This window comes from Lynx rufus, unplaced genomic scaffold (assembly GCF_022079265.1).
Source record: "Lynx rufus isolate CCGP_SWC_20201006 ecotype Redwood Valley unplaced genomic scaffold, mLynRuf1.p SCAF_14, whole genome shotgun sequence".
NCBI lineage: Eukaryota > Metazoa > Chordata > Mammalia > Carnivora > Felidae > Lynx > Lynx rufus.
Window position 1 is genome coordinate 53,336,184 of NW_025814828.1, and position 16,603 is coordinate 53,352,786.

The 16,603-nt window shown below is 39.2% G+C and overlaps 1 protein-coding gene and 1 pseudogene across 1 annotated transcript in view; one reads left to right on the forward strand and one right to left on the reverse strand.

The window, feature by feature from the left end:
* APOOL (apolipoprotein O like) overlaps positions 1 to 16,603 on the forward strand; it is a 115,094-nt gene that overhangs the window by 52,477 nt on the left and 46,014 nt on the right. The gene's annotated exons all lie outside the window — the stretch shown is intronic.
* On the reverse strand, positions 2,851 to 3,847 carry LOC124509563 (vacuolar protein sorting-associated protein 72 homolog; annotated as a pseudogene).

The window sequence follows — 16,603 nt, forward strand, 5'->3', positions numbered from 1 at the left end:
CAAACTCAACACCCAAAAAAACAATCCAGTGAAGAAATGTGCAAAAGACATGAATAGACACTTCTCCAAAGAAGACTTCCAGGTGGCTAACAGTCATATGAAAAGATCGTCATCATTCATCATTAGGGAAATACCAGTCAAAACCACAATAAGATATCACCTCACACCTTTCACAATGGCTAAAATTGACAACACAGGAAATGAGATGTTGGCAAGATTGTGGCAAATGGGGAACCCTCTTATACTGTGGTAGGAATTCATATTGGTTCAGCCACAGTATGGAATTTCCTCAAAAAGTTAAAACTACCCTATGACCCAGAAATTGCACTACTAGGTATTTATCCAAAAGATACAAAAATACTAATTCATGGCAACATGCACCCTGATTTTAATAACATTATCAACAATAGCTAAACTATTGAAAAAGCCTAAGTGTCCATTGACTGATGACTGGATAAAGAAATTTTATATATATGATGGAATACTACTTAGCCATCAAAAGGAATGAAATTTTGCTATTTGCAAGTATATGGATAGAGCTAGAATGTATTATGCTGAGCATTAATAAGTCAATCAGAGAAAGACAAATACCATATGATGTCACTCATATGTGGAATTTAGGAAACAAAATAGATCAATATGTAGCATGGGGGGAAAAGGGAGGGAAACAAACCATTTGATTGTTAATGATAGAGAACCAACTGAGGGTTGATGGAGATAGGTGGGTGGGGTATGGGCTAAATGGGTGATGGGTATTAAGGAGGGCACTTTTTATGAAGAGCACTATGTGTTATATGTATGTTACAAATAACTAAATTCTACTCCTGCAACCAGTATTACACTGTATGTAACTAAGATTTAAATAAAAGTTGGATTAAAAATAAAGCATCTAAAATCCTAACTTCAATGGAAAAAAAGTTACTAATTTTTCTTAGTGAATAACAATGTACAGGGGCTTAGTAATTATAAGCAGTTTGATTTTTTTCTCAACAAATTTATGTGAGCATACCTGATATTTGCAAACCTTTGTTTAAGAAATTCATTAAGACCTCAGTTTTGAAAGTGACCTTGGATATTTTCTAGTTTAGTCTTCTGTATGGTTCTGTAATCCCCTCTATGATAGGCACACAGAGTGGCCATTTATCTTTTACAATAATGAAACTCTGGATAAAAGAACCTAAGGCAGTCCATCCATTTTCTGGCAGCTCTCATTTTACCTAAGGTCTTTCCTTATGTCAAACACAAACCTGTCTCATAATAAGTTCTATCCATTTGCTTTGCTGCTCTTCGGTTGGTGCTATACAGAAAAAATTTCATCCCTCTTCCATAAAACAACACTGCATATTTCAGTTATACTTTAACTAATTTTGCATACTGGATAAGTATATTATTAATTTTAATCCTCATATACCATAAATTGGAGTTCTTGTGTATAATGATCATTCTTTGCCAAAAATATGTAGCATAGTGTTTTCTAACAGATGTATTTTGACAACTATAGAATAGAGTCAGATTCTGACTTCTCTTGTTCTAGGTAATATATTTCTATTTATACTATCTAAGAACACATTCATTTTTATATTTATATTTAAGTGTCCTTACAGTCAACCTTGCTTATAATTTACCTTTAACCATGACATAGTGAAGTTGGAGTTCTCTAAAATTAATTCAACCTCTTTACATGGGCTACTGATAAGCTATGTCTTTTTCCAATCTGTACTCATGCATGTAGACTAGGGACAATTATGCCTGTTTAACTTAAATCTTACTGATCCAGTCTATCATATCTAATTGTGGTTATTGATTTCTCCTTGCCATTGTACTTTTTTTAGGGGGATCTTTCTCTTTTATTAGATTAAAAAACACAAATAAAACTGTCATAGACTATGGGTCTAGAGTTCTCTCTTGTCTAGCAAAAGAGCAGGACTCAGGATTGAAAGTGAGAGATGGCTAATGTCCGGGAAAAGACAAGAGCCCCGAATAAGGGTCCTTGTCCCGTTTTTATTAGAATCAGAAGGCTTACAAACATGGCGATGGGCATGCACAAAGGGACAATGAATCTGTGAACATTAACTTGTGGACGTGAGGGAAAGGGGTTCTTGAAGATATTCATGGTTAGGGGTTTGGGTTAATACAAAACAAAATCCGGGCACCAGGCAGTTGGGAGGAAGGTTCTTTACAGCAGATATGAGGCAGCATCTCTGTTTATCTTAGCTAGCCTAGGGGATGAGACAGGGGAAATAACATCAGGGTTAATAAGGCACCTTTTCTTTTGTTAACCATCTCTGCTCTGGGCTGCTTCGCCTGCAGTGCAGGGGTCCATAGTCTAATTACCAGTTTACCTAACCTGGCCCTATCTTCTTGTGAAAGCAGCTTTTCTGCTACAGTACTAAATGGGGGTGCTTCCACCCTGAATATCTAATCTTGTTTATTTTATATACCTATATATTGGGCACCTTTGCGCCCGTTCCTATTTTAGGCCTTTGCCTCTCCCTCTCTATTCTGGGGGCTCTGCACCCAGTCTCTATTTTGGGGTGCCTTTGCACCGCCCTGTTCCTCGTGCCTTTGTGCCTCCCTATTCTCAGGTTGCCTTTGCACCCTCCTATTCTTGGGGTGCCAATCTGGTGTACCCAAACTTGTGTGTGAACATGTTATGACTTTGTACTTCTTTATGCCTTGTTAACCCATTGGTGTAAGTCCGGGGGATTCCTAAGCTTATCCCCCACATAAAACCAGGAGAACTTTGGGAAAAGCTCAGAGATGACAAAGGGGAGAAGCAGGGAGAGGAGGGGGAACGTTAAAAGCCCCAAGTCAGGGCAGGAAAGAAGTTTCTAAGGACTAAACATCTCTTTATTTGACTATAATTTTCTGGTGGTAGGCTTGCGTCCCAGAGCCAGCCAGGGGCTTGGGATCTGGTGGGCCAGGGCCCAGTACTGAGGCAGTGGGTAGCAGCCTCTAGGCAGTGCTCTACTACTTGATGATCTTGAAGGCTCAAGCAGTGGCACAGCTGATGTCTGTGACATGGTCCCGGTACAGGGTTGGGTCATGGGTCACAGGGCAGACCTCCGGAACAGGGACCTTTGGGAGCTACCCTAGAGGACATCATTCCTTGAATGTATAATCACTAAAAGTGGTGAAGGTATGGGAGCAGCAAGCAGGAGGCATGATGGGTTCAGGACTGTCATGGGTAGTCAGTGCAGAAGCAATGGGAGCAGTATCCAGTCCTTCCACGTTCACATTCTCTTCTTTAGGACCTGGCTCCCCAACAAGTGGCACTGTCACCAAATGATAGGTGTTTATGGGCCTAGGGCACTTCCACTTCTTCTGTACTTGCTTTTTGTCAGCCTCGAGCTGTACATATGTCTCTAGTGAACATAAGTTGAACTCCTCTGATCTTGTTCTCCCCTGTACCCAAAGGAATGTCTGGAATGTATGCTCACCTGTAGACTGATGCATGGAATTCTGTCAGAGCCATGTTCCTCTAGTTCTAGTGGCAGTAGTGCCTTGTCTTCTCAGGCCTTCTGAGAGCTACCAGCTGGAGTGCTGACATTTTGAGTCCTCAGGCTCTTGAGAGGCTCCTTATTGCTTTGGTAACTATTCAGAGCTTCCTTCTTGGCTCTTCTGCTTCTCTATCCCTGAATGGTTCATCCCCTTCATTGATGTCAGAGTCCTAGTCCACCTAATCCTCTGTGTTTGACTGGTGCCCTTGATACTCATCATCTCCTAATTCCTCTGTGAAACCCCCGTAAGTCGTCTGATAGAACTCCTCTTCCTCTCTTGTCTCTAGGATCCCAGAAAGCTGGTTCCCTGCCGTCTTCCTGGGGACCTGGCCCTTAGCCAAACTCATACTGCCTACTGAGACTGTGCTACTAATAGCAACCCCTCACCCAGTGCCCTGTTCACCATTGTACTTTTTATCTTTTCTAGTCTTAAGTCACCTCAGATTTATCTACATTCTTAGAGAAATATATGTAAGTTTGAATCTGAATTCTGACTCCACCACTGACTAGTTGGATGACATTGGAGAGAATTCTTAATGGTGGCATAAATATATGAATGTACCATTATCAAACTACAGTTTACATAATTTTTTGGAAACTTAGCATATTTCCAGTTATTATGCTATTATAATCAGTACTTTGATAAAATACCTTGTACACAAATCTTTATGTTCATCTATCAATATTTACTTAAAATAAATTTCTAGAAATGGAATTGTAGGCCAGAAAGCATAAAAAATATCAATATAGGGAGGTGCCTGGGTGGCTCAGTTGGTTAAGTGTCTGATTCTGGCTCAGATCATGATCTCATGGCTTGTGAGTTTGAGCCCCTCATCAGGCTCTGTGCTGTCAGCTCAGAGCCTGGAGCCTGTTTCAGATTCTCTGTCTCCCTCTCTCTCCACCCCTCCCCAACTCGTGCTCTGTCTCTTTCTCTCAAAAATGAATAAATGTTAAAAGAAATTAAAAAAATATATATATCAATACAGTGCCAAATCGAAATGCATAAAGGTAGTACTCATTTAACCAAAAATATTTCCTGAATTCCTCTTGTATGTGTGTGAGGCACTGTTATAAGAGGCACTGTTATAAGCACTGGGTAATGTTTTATTAATTTTCATTAGCAGTCTGGGATAGATCCACTTCCCTACATACTTGTTAACTATTAGTGTTCTTTCTCTTTTTTATTAATCTTAGAGACATGATGATTTTTTTTAGCTTACTTTGACACTCATCTTGGAAAGCTGAAAATCTAGGTAGGAGGGTAAGTAGCATTTGTCCCACATAGTTGAATTTACATATTACTTAATTTTCAAGTAACTTTGTGCTCTTTATTATAGAATACACAGAATTCCTTAGTATTTATTGTATTTCACAATACATTTAAAATAGAATTTAATTGAATTACTTATCTAAGTTGGTTGCCAGCTAGGTACTAGAAAATATTCCCAAAGATGGGATCCAGTATTTGAAGAACTTAGAATTATGAAGGAAGGAAAATGTGATTTGCATGCAATATTTCCAGGTAAAGTGAGTTTTGCCTCTTTTTAAATTTATTTACAATAAAGCCTCTACTAAACCAAAACATGATTGAGGTGTCCTGGTTAATTGAATCTTCTGGTAAATTTGTGGTTAACTCGAAAATCCTTTTATAGTTCAATTCTTGTTGGTTAAACATCTTTTTAAAAAGTTTCAGTATACTCCTATCTTATTAAGTACCATCTGGTGAATATAATTAAATTTGTCTATTAGGAAACTGCAGAGCCAGGGGGTAATCATTTCTTTAAACCATGAAATTTGCATTATTCAGATCTGTAAAATAATGCAACTGTGCTGTGTGTATACAATAAGCCATAAATATCATTGCATGTTACTTTTTTAAATATTTCTGTGATATGAGTTTGACTTATTGTCATTGGCTTGTTTTTACCAAAAAAATAACAGAGAAGAAATATTGATTTGAGGGTTCTAGTTACTTTGGTTCAATTTAATTTAAATGTGTTTTTTTGTGACTTTATAGCTTACTTAATCTAATTAGAATTTCTGAGAGTACAAACAAGTTGTATTTATACAGTAAGTCCCATTTAAGCCCTATAGTAACCTATAGTAAGGCTTCTAATCTATAGTAAGAATGTTCTTCCTTCAGTGGAAACAGAATTCTCACAGTAGAGTTGAAATCTTTTTTCTCAACTTTATATCTGACAAATAGGAATTATATGTATGTATGTGTACATATATATATGTATATACACATATATATGTATATATATTATATGTATCTATACATATATATGTGTATATATGTATACATGGTATAAAACTTGATGTTTTGACATGTATATATTATGAAATGATTATCACAATGAAGCTGATTAACAGATCTGTCACCTCAAATACTTAACATTTTCTTTTGTGTATGTTTGGAAAGGAAAACACTTAAGATCTACCCTCTTAACAAATTTCAAGTATACAATATGAATCTCAAGTATACAATACAATATAGTTAACTATAGTCACCGTACACTAACTATATTTCTAGAACTTATTCTTTAATAACTGAAACTTTACTCTTTGGCCACCTCCACATTTCCTCCTCCACCCACCTCTGGTGACCACTATTCTGCTCTGTGCTTCTGAGACTTTGTATTTTTTTGCTTGTTTGCATTTCAGTTCTAAGTGAGATTGATCTTGCTTTAGTTGGATTATTGGCATTTGTAATTTTTTTAATTCAAGTATAATTAACATACAGTATTATAGTTTTAGGTTTACAATATAGTGATTGAACAATTGTATACATTTCTCTGTACTCATCAAGATAAGTGTATGCTTAATTCCCTTTATCTATTTCACCCATTACCCACCCTCGTTAATTTCCCTGGCAACTACCAGTTTCTTCTCTGTATTTAAGAGTCTGGGTTACTTTTTTTGTTTTGTTTTTAATTTAAATTTTAATTAATGTACAGTACAATATTGGTGTATTGGTTTCAGGAGTAGAATTCAGTGATTGGTCACTTACATACAAAACCCAGGGCTCATCACAAGTGCTCTCCTTAATACCCATCACCCATCTAGTCCATCTCCCACTCACCTCCTGCCATCAACCCTCAGTTTATTCTCTATCCTTAATAGGCTTTTTTGGTTTGTTTCCTTCTCTTTCTCACCCTTTTCCCCACATGTTCGTCTGTTTTGTTTCTTAAATTCCACATATCAGTGAAGTCATATGATATTTGTCTTTCTCTGATTGACTTATTTCACTTAGCATAATACATTCTAGACCCATCCATGACATTGCAAATGGCAAGAATTCATTCTTTTTGATGGCTGAGAAATATTCCATTCCTTATATATATACCAGATCTGATTTATGCATTCACCAGATGGACATTTGGACTTTCTCCATAGTATGGCTATTGTTGATAATGCTGCCAATAAACATTGGGGTGCATGTACCTCTTCATATCTGTATTTTGTATCCTTTGGGTAAATACCTAATAATGCCATTGCTGGATCGTAGGGAAGTTCTGTTGTTAGGTTTCTGAGGAAACTCCATACTGTTATTTTGTTCTAGTACCACACCATTTTGATCACCACAGCTTTGCAATATAGTTTCACATCCAGAATCGTGATGCCTCCAGCTTTTCTTTTTCAAGATTGCTTTGACTATTTATTTGCAGTCTTGTGGTTCCATATCAATTTTTGGATTGTTTCTTCTAGTTCTGTGAAAATGCTGGTGGTATTGTGATAGGGTTTGCATTAAACGTGTAGATTGCTTTGGCTAGTATAGACATTTTAACATTTTTTCTTTAAAATAGGAGCATGGAATTTTTTCCAATTTCTTTCTGTCTTCTTCAGTTTCTTTCATAAGTTTTCTGAGTACAGATGTTTTACCTCTTTGGATAGGTTTATTCCTGGGTCTGTTAATTGATTTTGGTACAATTGTAAATTGAAACATTCCTTTTTCTTCTGCTTTATTACTGGTGTACAGAATTGCCACACGTTTCTGTATGTTGATATTATATCCCATATCTTTGCTGAATTCATGCATTCTAGCAATTTTTTGGCAGAGTTTTTCAGGTTTTCTACATACAGTATAATGTCATCTGCAAGCAGTGGAAGTTTGACATGTTTCTTACTGATTTGGATGCTTTTTCTTTCTTTTTTTTTTTAATTCCTGAGGCTAAGCCTTCCTGTACTATGTTAAATAGTAATGGTGAGAGTAGACATCCCTTTCTTGTTCCTGACTGTAGAGGCAATGCTATGTTTTTCCCAATGACAATAATATTAGTTGTGGGTCTGTAGTATATGACTTTTATGATGCCGAGTTATGTTCCATCTACACCTACTTGGTTGAGGGTTTTTATCAAGAATGGATGCTGTATTTTGTCAAATGCTTTTTCTGCACCTATTGAGAGGATCATATGGTTCTTACCCTTCCTTTTATTAATGTAGTGTATTATGTTGTTTGATTTGCAAAAACTGAAACTGCCCTGCAGCCCAGATATAAATCCCATTTGATTGTGGTGAATATAAATTTTTTTTTAATTTTTTTTCAACGTTTTTTATTTATTTTTGGGACAGAGAGAGACAGAGCATGAACGGGGGAGGGGCAGAAAGAGAGGGAGACACAGAATTAGAAACAGGCTCCAGGCTCCGAGCCATCAGCCCAGAGCCCGACGCGGGGCTCGAACTCACGGACCGCGAGATCGTGACCTGGCTGAAGTCGGACGCTTAACCGACTGCGCCACCCAGGCGCCCCTAAATTTTTTTTAATGTACTATTGGATTCAATTTACTGGAATCTTGTTGAGAATTTTTGCATTCATGTTCATCAGGGATATTGGCCTTTAATTCTCGTTTTTAGTGAGGTCTTTGTCTCATTTTGGAATCAAGGTAATGCTGACTTGATAGAATGAGTTTGGACTTTTCCTTCCATTTCTATTTTTGGAACACTTTGAGAAGAATAAGTTTTAACTCTTCTTTTATTTTTTTTTATTTTTTTTTATGAAGTTTATTGACAAATTGGTTTCCATACAACACCCAGTGCTCATCCCAAAAGGTGCCCTCCTCAATACCCATCACCCACCCGCCCCTCCCTCCCACCCCCCATCAACCCTCAGTTTGTTCTCATTTTTTAACAGTCTCTTATGCTTTGGCTCTCTCCCACTCTAACGTCCTTTTTTTTTTTTCCTTCCCCTCCCCCATGGGTTCCTCTTAAGTTTCTCAGGATCCACACAAGAGTGAAACCATATGGTATCTGTCTTTCTCTGTATGGCTTATTTCACTTAGCATCACACTCTCCAGTTCCATCCACGTTGCTACAAAAGGCCATATTTCATTTTTTCTCATTGCCACGTAGTATTCCATTGTGTATATAAACCACAATTTCTTTATCCATTCATCAGTTGATGGACATTTAGGCTCTTTCCATAATTTGGCTATTGTTGAGAGTGCTGCTATGAACATGGGGGTAGAAGTGCCCCTATGCATCAGTACTCCTGTATCCCTTGGGTAGATTCCTAGCAGTGCTATTGCTGGGTCATAGGGTAGGTCTATTTTTAATTTTCTGAGGAACCTCCACACTGCTTTCCAGAGCGGCTGCACCAATTTGCATTCCCACCAACAGTGCAAGAGGGTTCCCGTTTCTCCACATCCTCTCCAGCATCTATAGTCTCCTGATTTGTTCATTTTGGCCACTCTGACTGGCGTGAGGTGATACCTGAGTGTGGTTTTGATTTGTATTTCCCTGATAAGGAGCGACGCTGAACATCTTTTCATGTGCCTGTTGGCCATCTGGATGTCTTCTTTAGAGAAGTGTCTATTCATGTTTTCTGCCCATTTCTTCACTGGGTTATTTGTTTTTCGGGTGTGGAGTTTGGTGAGCTCTTTATAGATTTTAGATACTAGCCCTTTGTCCGATATGTCATTTGCAAATATCTTTTCCCATTCCGTTGGTTGCCTTTTAGTTTTGTTGGTTGTTTCCTTTGCTGTGCAGCAGCTTTTTATCTTCATAAGGTCCCAGTAATTCACTTTTGCTTTTAATTCCCTTGCCTTCGGGGATGTGTCGAGGAAGAGATTGCTACGGCTGAGGTCAGAGAGGTCTTTTCCTGCTTTCTCCTCTAAGGTTCTGATGGTTTCCTGTCTCACATTTAGGTCCTTTATCCATTTTGAGTTTATTTTTGTAAATGGTGTGAGAAAGTGGTCTAGTTTCAACCTTCTGCATGTTGCTGTCCAGTTCTCCCAGCACCATTTGTTAAAGAGGCTGTCTTTTTTCCATTGGATGTTCTTTCCTGCTTTGTCAAAGATGAGTTGGCCATATGTTTGTGGGTCTAGTTCTGGGGTTTCTATTCTATTCCATTGGTCTGTGTGTCTGTTTTTGTGCCAATACCATGCTGTCTTGATGATGACAGCTTTGTAGTAGAGGCTGAAGTCTGGGATTGTGATGCCTCCTGCTTTGGTCTTCTTCTTCAAAATTCCTTTGGCTATTCGGGGCCTTTTGTGGTTCCATATGAATTTTAGGATTGCTTGTTCTAGTTTCGAGAAGAATGCTGGTGCAATTTTGATTGGGATTGCATTGAATGTGTAGATAGCTTTGGGTAGTATTGACATTTTGACAATATTTATTTTTCCAATCCATGAGCAGGGAATGTCTTTCCATTTCTTTAAATCTTCTTCAATTACCTTCATAAGCTTTCTATAGTTTTCAGCATACAGATCCTTTACATCTTTGGTTAGATTTATTCCTAGGTATTTTATGCTTCTTGGTGCAATTGTGAATGGGATCAGTTTCTTTATTTGTCTTTCTGTTGCTTCATTGTTAGTGTATAAGAATGCAACTGATTTCTGTACATTGATTTTGTATCCTGCAACTTTGCTGAATTCATGTATCAGTTCTAGCAGACTTTTGGTGGAGTCTGTCGGATTTTCCATGTATAATATCATGTCATCTGCAAAAAGCGAAAGCTTGACTTCATCTTTGCAAATTTTGATGCCTTTGATTTCCTTTTGTTGTCTGATTGCTGATGCTAGAACTTCCAGCACTATGTTAAACAACAACGGTGAGAGTGGGCATCCCTGTCGTGTTCCTGATCTCAGGGAAAAAGCTCTCAGTTTTTCCCCGTTGAGGATGATGTTAGCTGTGGGCTTTTCATAAATGGCTTTTATGATCTTTAAGTATGTTCCTTCTATCCCGACTTTCTCAAGGGTTTTTATTAAGAAAGGGTGCTGGATTTTGTCAAAGGCCTTTTCTGCATCGATTGACAGGATCATATGGTTCTTCTCTTTTTTTTTGTTAATGTGATGTATCACGTTGATTGATTTGCGAATGTTGAACCAGCCCTGCAGCCCAGGAATGAATCCCACTTGATCATGGTGAATAATTCTTTTTATATGCTGTTGAATTCGATTTGCTAGTATCTTATTGAGAATTTTGGCATCCATATTCATCAGGGATATTGGCCTGTAGTTCTCTTTTTTTACTGGGTCTCTGTCTGGTTTAGGAATCAAAGTAATACTGGCTTCATAGAATGAGTCTGGAAGTTTTCCTTCCCTTTCTATTTCTTGGAATAGCTTGAGAAGGATAGGTATTATCTCTGCTTTAAACGTCTGGTAGAACTCCCCTGGGAAGCCATCTGGTCCTGGACTCTTATTTGTTGGGAGATTTTTGATAACCAATTCAATTTCTTCGCTGGTTATGGGTCTGTTCAAGCTTTCTATTTCCTCCTGATTGAGTTTTGGAAGAGTGTGGGTGTTCAGGAATTTGTCCATTTCTTCCAGGTTGTCCAATTTGTTGGCATATAATTTTGCATAGTATTCCCTGATAATTGTTTGTATCTCTGAGGGATTGGTTGTAATAATTCCATTTTCATTCATGATTTTATCTATTTGGGTCATCTCCCTTTTCTTTTTGAGAAGCCTGGCTAGAGGTTTGTCAATTTTGTTTATTTTTTCAAAAAACCAACTCTTGGTTTCGTTGATCTGCTCTACAGTTTTTTTAGATTCTATATTGTTTATTTCTGCTCTGATCTTTATTATTTCTCTTCTTCTGCTGGGTTTAGGCTGCCTTTGCTGTTCTGCTTCTAGTTCCTTTAGGTGTGCTGTTAGATTTTGTATTTGGGATTTTTCTTGTTTCTTGAGATAGGCCTGGATTGCAATGTATTTTCCTCTCAGGACTGCCTTCGCTGCGTCCCAAAGCGTTTGGATTGTTGTATTTTCATTTTCGTTTGTTTCCATATATTTTTTGATTTCTTCTCTAATTGCCTGGTTGACCCACTCATTCGTTAGTAGGGTGTTCTTTAACCTCCATGCTTTTGGAGGTTTTCCAGACTTTTTCCTGTGGTTGATTTCAAGCTTCATAGCATTGTGGTCTGAAAGTATGCATGGTATAATTTCAATTCTTGTAAACTTATGAAGGGCTGTTTTGTGACCCAGTATATGATCTATCTTGGAGAATGTTCCATGTGCACTCGAGAAGAAAGTATATTCTGTTGCTTTGGGATGCAGAGTTCTAAATAGATCTGTCAAGTCCATCTGATCCAGTGTCTCATTCAGGGCCCTTGTTTCTTTATTGACCGTGTGTCTAGATGATCTATCCATTTCTGTAAGTGGGGTGTTAAAGTCCCCAGCAATTACCACATTCTTATCAATAAGGTTGCTTCTGTTTATGAGGAATTGTTTTATATATTTGGGGGCTCCGGTATTCGGCGCATAGACATTTATAATTGTTAGCTCTTCCTGATGGATAGACCCTGTAACTATTATATAATGTCCTTCTTCATCTCTTGTTACAGCCTTTAATTTAAAGTCTAGTTTGTCTGATAGAAGTATGGCTACTCCAGCTTTCTTCTGGCTTCCAGTAGCATGATAAATAGTTCTCCATCCCCTCACTCTCAATCTAAAGGTGTCCTCAGGTCTAAAATGAGTCTCTTGTAGACAGCAAATAGATGGGTCTTGTTTTTTTATCCATTCTGATACCCTATGTCTTTCGGTTGGCGCATTTAATCCATTTACATTCAGTGTTATTATAGAAAGATACGGGTTTAGAGTCATTGTGATGTCTGTATGTTTTATGCTTGTAGTGATGTCTCTGGTACTTTGTCTCACAGGGTCCCCCTTAGGATCTCTTGTAGGGCTGGTTTAGTGGTGACAAATTCCTTCAGTTTTTGTTTGTTTGGGAAGACCTTTATCTCTCCTTCTATTCTAAATGACAGACTTGCTGGATAAAGGATTCTCGGCTGCATATTTTTGCTGTCTAGCAGCCTGAAAATCTCGTGCCAATTCTTTCTGGCCTGCCAAGTTTCAAAAGAGAGATCAGTCACGAGTCTTATAGGTCTCCCTTTATATGTGAGGGCACGTTTACCCCTTGCTGCTTTCAGAATTTTCTCTTTATCCTTGTATTTTGCCAGTTTCACTATGATATGTCGTGCAGAAGATCGATTCAAGTTACGTCTGAAGGGAGTTCTCTGTGCCTCTTGGATTTCAATGCCTTTTTCCTTCCCCAGTTCAGGGAAGTTCTCAGCTATTATTTCTTCAAGTACCCCTTCAGCACCTTTCCCTCTCTCTTCCTCCTCTGGGATACCAATTATGCGTATATTATTTCTTTTTAGTGTATCACTTACTTCTCTAATTTTCCCCTCATACTCCTGGATTTTTTTATCTCTCTTTTTCTCAGCTTCCTCTTTTTCCATAACTTTATCTTCTAGTTCACCTATTCTCTCCTTTGCCTCTTCCATCCGAGCCGTGGTGGTTTGCATTTTGTTTTCCATTTCCTTTAAAGCGTTTTTCAGCTCCTCGTGACTGTTCCTTAGTCCCCTGATGTCTGTAGCAAGAGATTCTCTGCTGTCCTGTATGCTGTTTTCCAGCCCAGCGATTAATTTTATGAGTATTATTCTAAATTCACTTTCTGTTATATTGTTTAAATCCTTTTTGATCAGCTCATTAGCTGTTGTTATTTCCTGGAGATTCTTCTGAGGGGAATTCTTCCGCTTGGTCATTTTGGATAGTCCCTGGTGTGGTGAGGGCCTGCAGGGCACTTCCCCTGTGCTGTGGTGTATAACTGGAGTTGGTGGGCGGGGCCGCAGTCCGACCTGATGTCTGCCCCCAGCCCACCGCTGGGGCTACAGTCAGACTGGTGTGTGCCTTCTCTTCCCCTCTCCTAGGGGCGGGATTCACTGTGGGGTGGCGTGGCCCGTCTGGGCTACTTGCACACTGCCAGGCTTGTGATGCTGGGGATCTGGCGTATTAGCTGGGGTGGGAAGGCAAGGTGCACGGCGGCAGGGGGGGCAGGCTTAGCTCGCTTCTCCTTAGGTGATCCACTTCAGGAGGGGCCCTGTGGCAGCCGGAGGGAGTCAGATCCGCTGCCGGAGGTTTGGCTCCGTAGAAGCACAGAGTTGGGTGTTTGCGTGGAGCGAGCAATTTCCCTGGCCGGAGCCGGTTCCCTTTGGGATTTTGGCTGGGGGATGGTCGGGGGAGATGGCGCTGGCTAGCGCCTTTGTTCCCCGCCAAACTGAGCTCTGTAGTCCGGGGGCTCCGCAGCTCCCCCTCCCTTTGTCCTCCAGCCTTCCCGCTTTCTGAGCAGAGCTGTTAACTTATGACCTCCCAGACGCTAAGTCGCGCTTGCTGTCGGAACACAGTCCGTCAGGCCCCTCCGCTTTTGCAAGCCGGACTCGGGGGCTCTGCTTGGCCGGCGAGCCGCCCCTCCGCCCCGGCTCCCTCCCGCCAGTCCGTGGAGCGCGCACCGCCTCGCCGCCCTTCCTACCCTCTTCCGTGGGCCTCTCGTCTGCACTTGGGTCCGGTGACTCTGTTCTGCTAATCCTCTGGCGGTTTTCTGGGTTATTTAGGCAGGTGTAGGTGGAATCTAAGTGATCAGCAGGACGCGCGGTGAGCCCAGCATCCTCCTACGCCGCCATCTTCCCAGAATCCCCCTAACTCTTCTTTTAATATCTGGTAGAATTCCCCTCAAAGCCATCTGGCCCTGGGCTTTTGTTTGTTGTGAGATTTTTGATTACTGACTCAGTCTCTTTGCTGCTTATGTTTTTGTTCAGGTTTTCTATTTCTTTTTTCAATTTTGGTAGTTTGTATGTTTCTAGGAATTTATCCATTTCTTACGGATTGCCTGGATTCCCTTACAATTTTTCATAATACTGTCTTTTAATTGTTTGCATTTCTGTTTTGTTGGCTGTGATAACTCCTATTTCATTTGTAATTTTATTTATTTGGGTCCTTTCTCTTTTCTTTTTGATAAGTTTGTCTAGGGGTTTATCAATTTTATTAATTCTTTCAGAGAACCACCTCTTAGTTTTGATGGTTTGTTGTAGGTTTTTTTTCTATTTGTTTCTATACTGTTTACTTGTGCTCTCTAATCTTTATTATTTACCTTCTTGTGATGGCTTTAGGCTTTATTTGCTTATCTTTTTCTAGCTCGTTTAGGTATAAGTTTAGGTTGTGAATTTGAATGTTATTTTCTTGATGTAGGCCTATATTGTTATATACTTCCCTCTTATGACCACATTTACTGCATCCCGAAGGTTCCAGCCGGTTATGTTTTCATTCTCATTTGTCTCTAAGTTTTTTTTTATATCGTCTTTGATTTCCTGGTTAACCCATTCATTCTTTACAAGAATTTCTTTTATCTCCATGTATGTATGGTCTTTTCTACATTTTTTCTTGTGGTTGACTTCAAGTGTCATAGCATTGTGGTCTGAAAACATACATGTTATTATTTCAATCTTTTTTACTTGTTGAAGGCTGATTTGTGACCCAGTATAAGATCTATTCTGGAGACTGTTACATGTGCACTTGAAGAGAATGTGTGTTCTACTGCTTTAGGATGAAATGTTCTGATTGTATATGTTAAATCCATCTAGTCCAGTGTGTCATTTGAAGTCACGGTTTCCTTGTTGGTTTTCTGCCTAGATGAGCTGTCCATTGCTCTAAGTGGGGTGTTGAAATCCACTACTATGATTGTGTTATTATCAATGAGTTTCTTTATGTTTGTTATTTTTTTAATGTTTATTTACTGTGAGAGAGAGAGCGTGAGGGAGGGGCAGAGAGAGAGGGAGAGAAATTATTCCAAGTAGGCTCGTCGCTGTCAGTGCAGAGCCCAATGTGCGGCTTGATCTCATGAACTGTGAGATCATGCCCTGAGCCGAAATCAAGAGTTCGACGCTTAACTGACTGAGCCACCCAGGTGTCCCAGTTTATGTTTGTTATTAATTTATATATATAGATATATGGGTGCTTTCAAGTTTGGGGCAGAAATATTTATGATTGTTTGATCTTCCTGTTGTATAATTCCCTTTATTGTGACATAGTTCCATTATTTATCTCTTGTTATAGTCTTTGGTTTAAAATGTAGTTTTAAGTGTGGCTAGTTTGGCTATATTTTGATGTTTGTTAGCATGAGAGATGGTTTTTCATCCTATCACTTTTAATCTGTAAGTTTGTTTAGGTCTAAAATGAGTCTCTTACAGACAGCATATACATGGTTTTTTTTTTTAATCCATTTTGATATCCTATATCTTTTGATTGGAGCATTTAGTTCATTTAGATTCAGAGTGATTATGGATAGATATGAATATAATGCTATTGTATTATTTGAGAAGTGGTTGGGGGGCGCCTGGGTGGCTCAGTCGGTTAAGCGCCAGACGTCGGCTCAGGTCATGATCTCACGGTTTGTGGGTTCGAGCCCCACGTCAGGCTCTGTGCTGACAGCTCAGAGCCTGGAGCCTGCTTCAGATTCTGTGTCTCCCTCTCTCTTTGCCCCTCCCCTGCTTGTGCTCTATCTCTCTCTCAAAAAAAATAAACGTTAAAAAAAAAAAAGAGAGAAGTGGTTGGTTCTGGAAATTTTCTCTGTTCCTTTCTAGTCTTTGTTATTTTTGGTCTTTCTTTACCACTCAAAAGATTTCTTTCAGTATTTCCTGTAGGGCTGGTATAGTGGTCATGAATTCTTTTAGTTTTTGTTTGTCTGGGTAACTCTTTATGTCTCCTATTCTGAATGACAACCTTTCTGGTTATATTATTCTTGGCTGCATATTTTTCCCCTTCAGCAGCACAATATATATATTATGCCACTGCCTTCTGGCCTGCCAGGTTTCTGTGGGGAGATCTGCT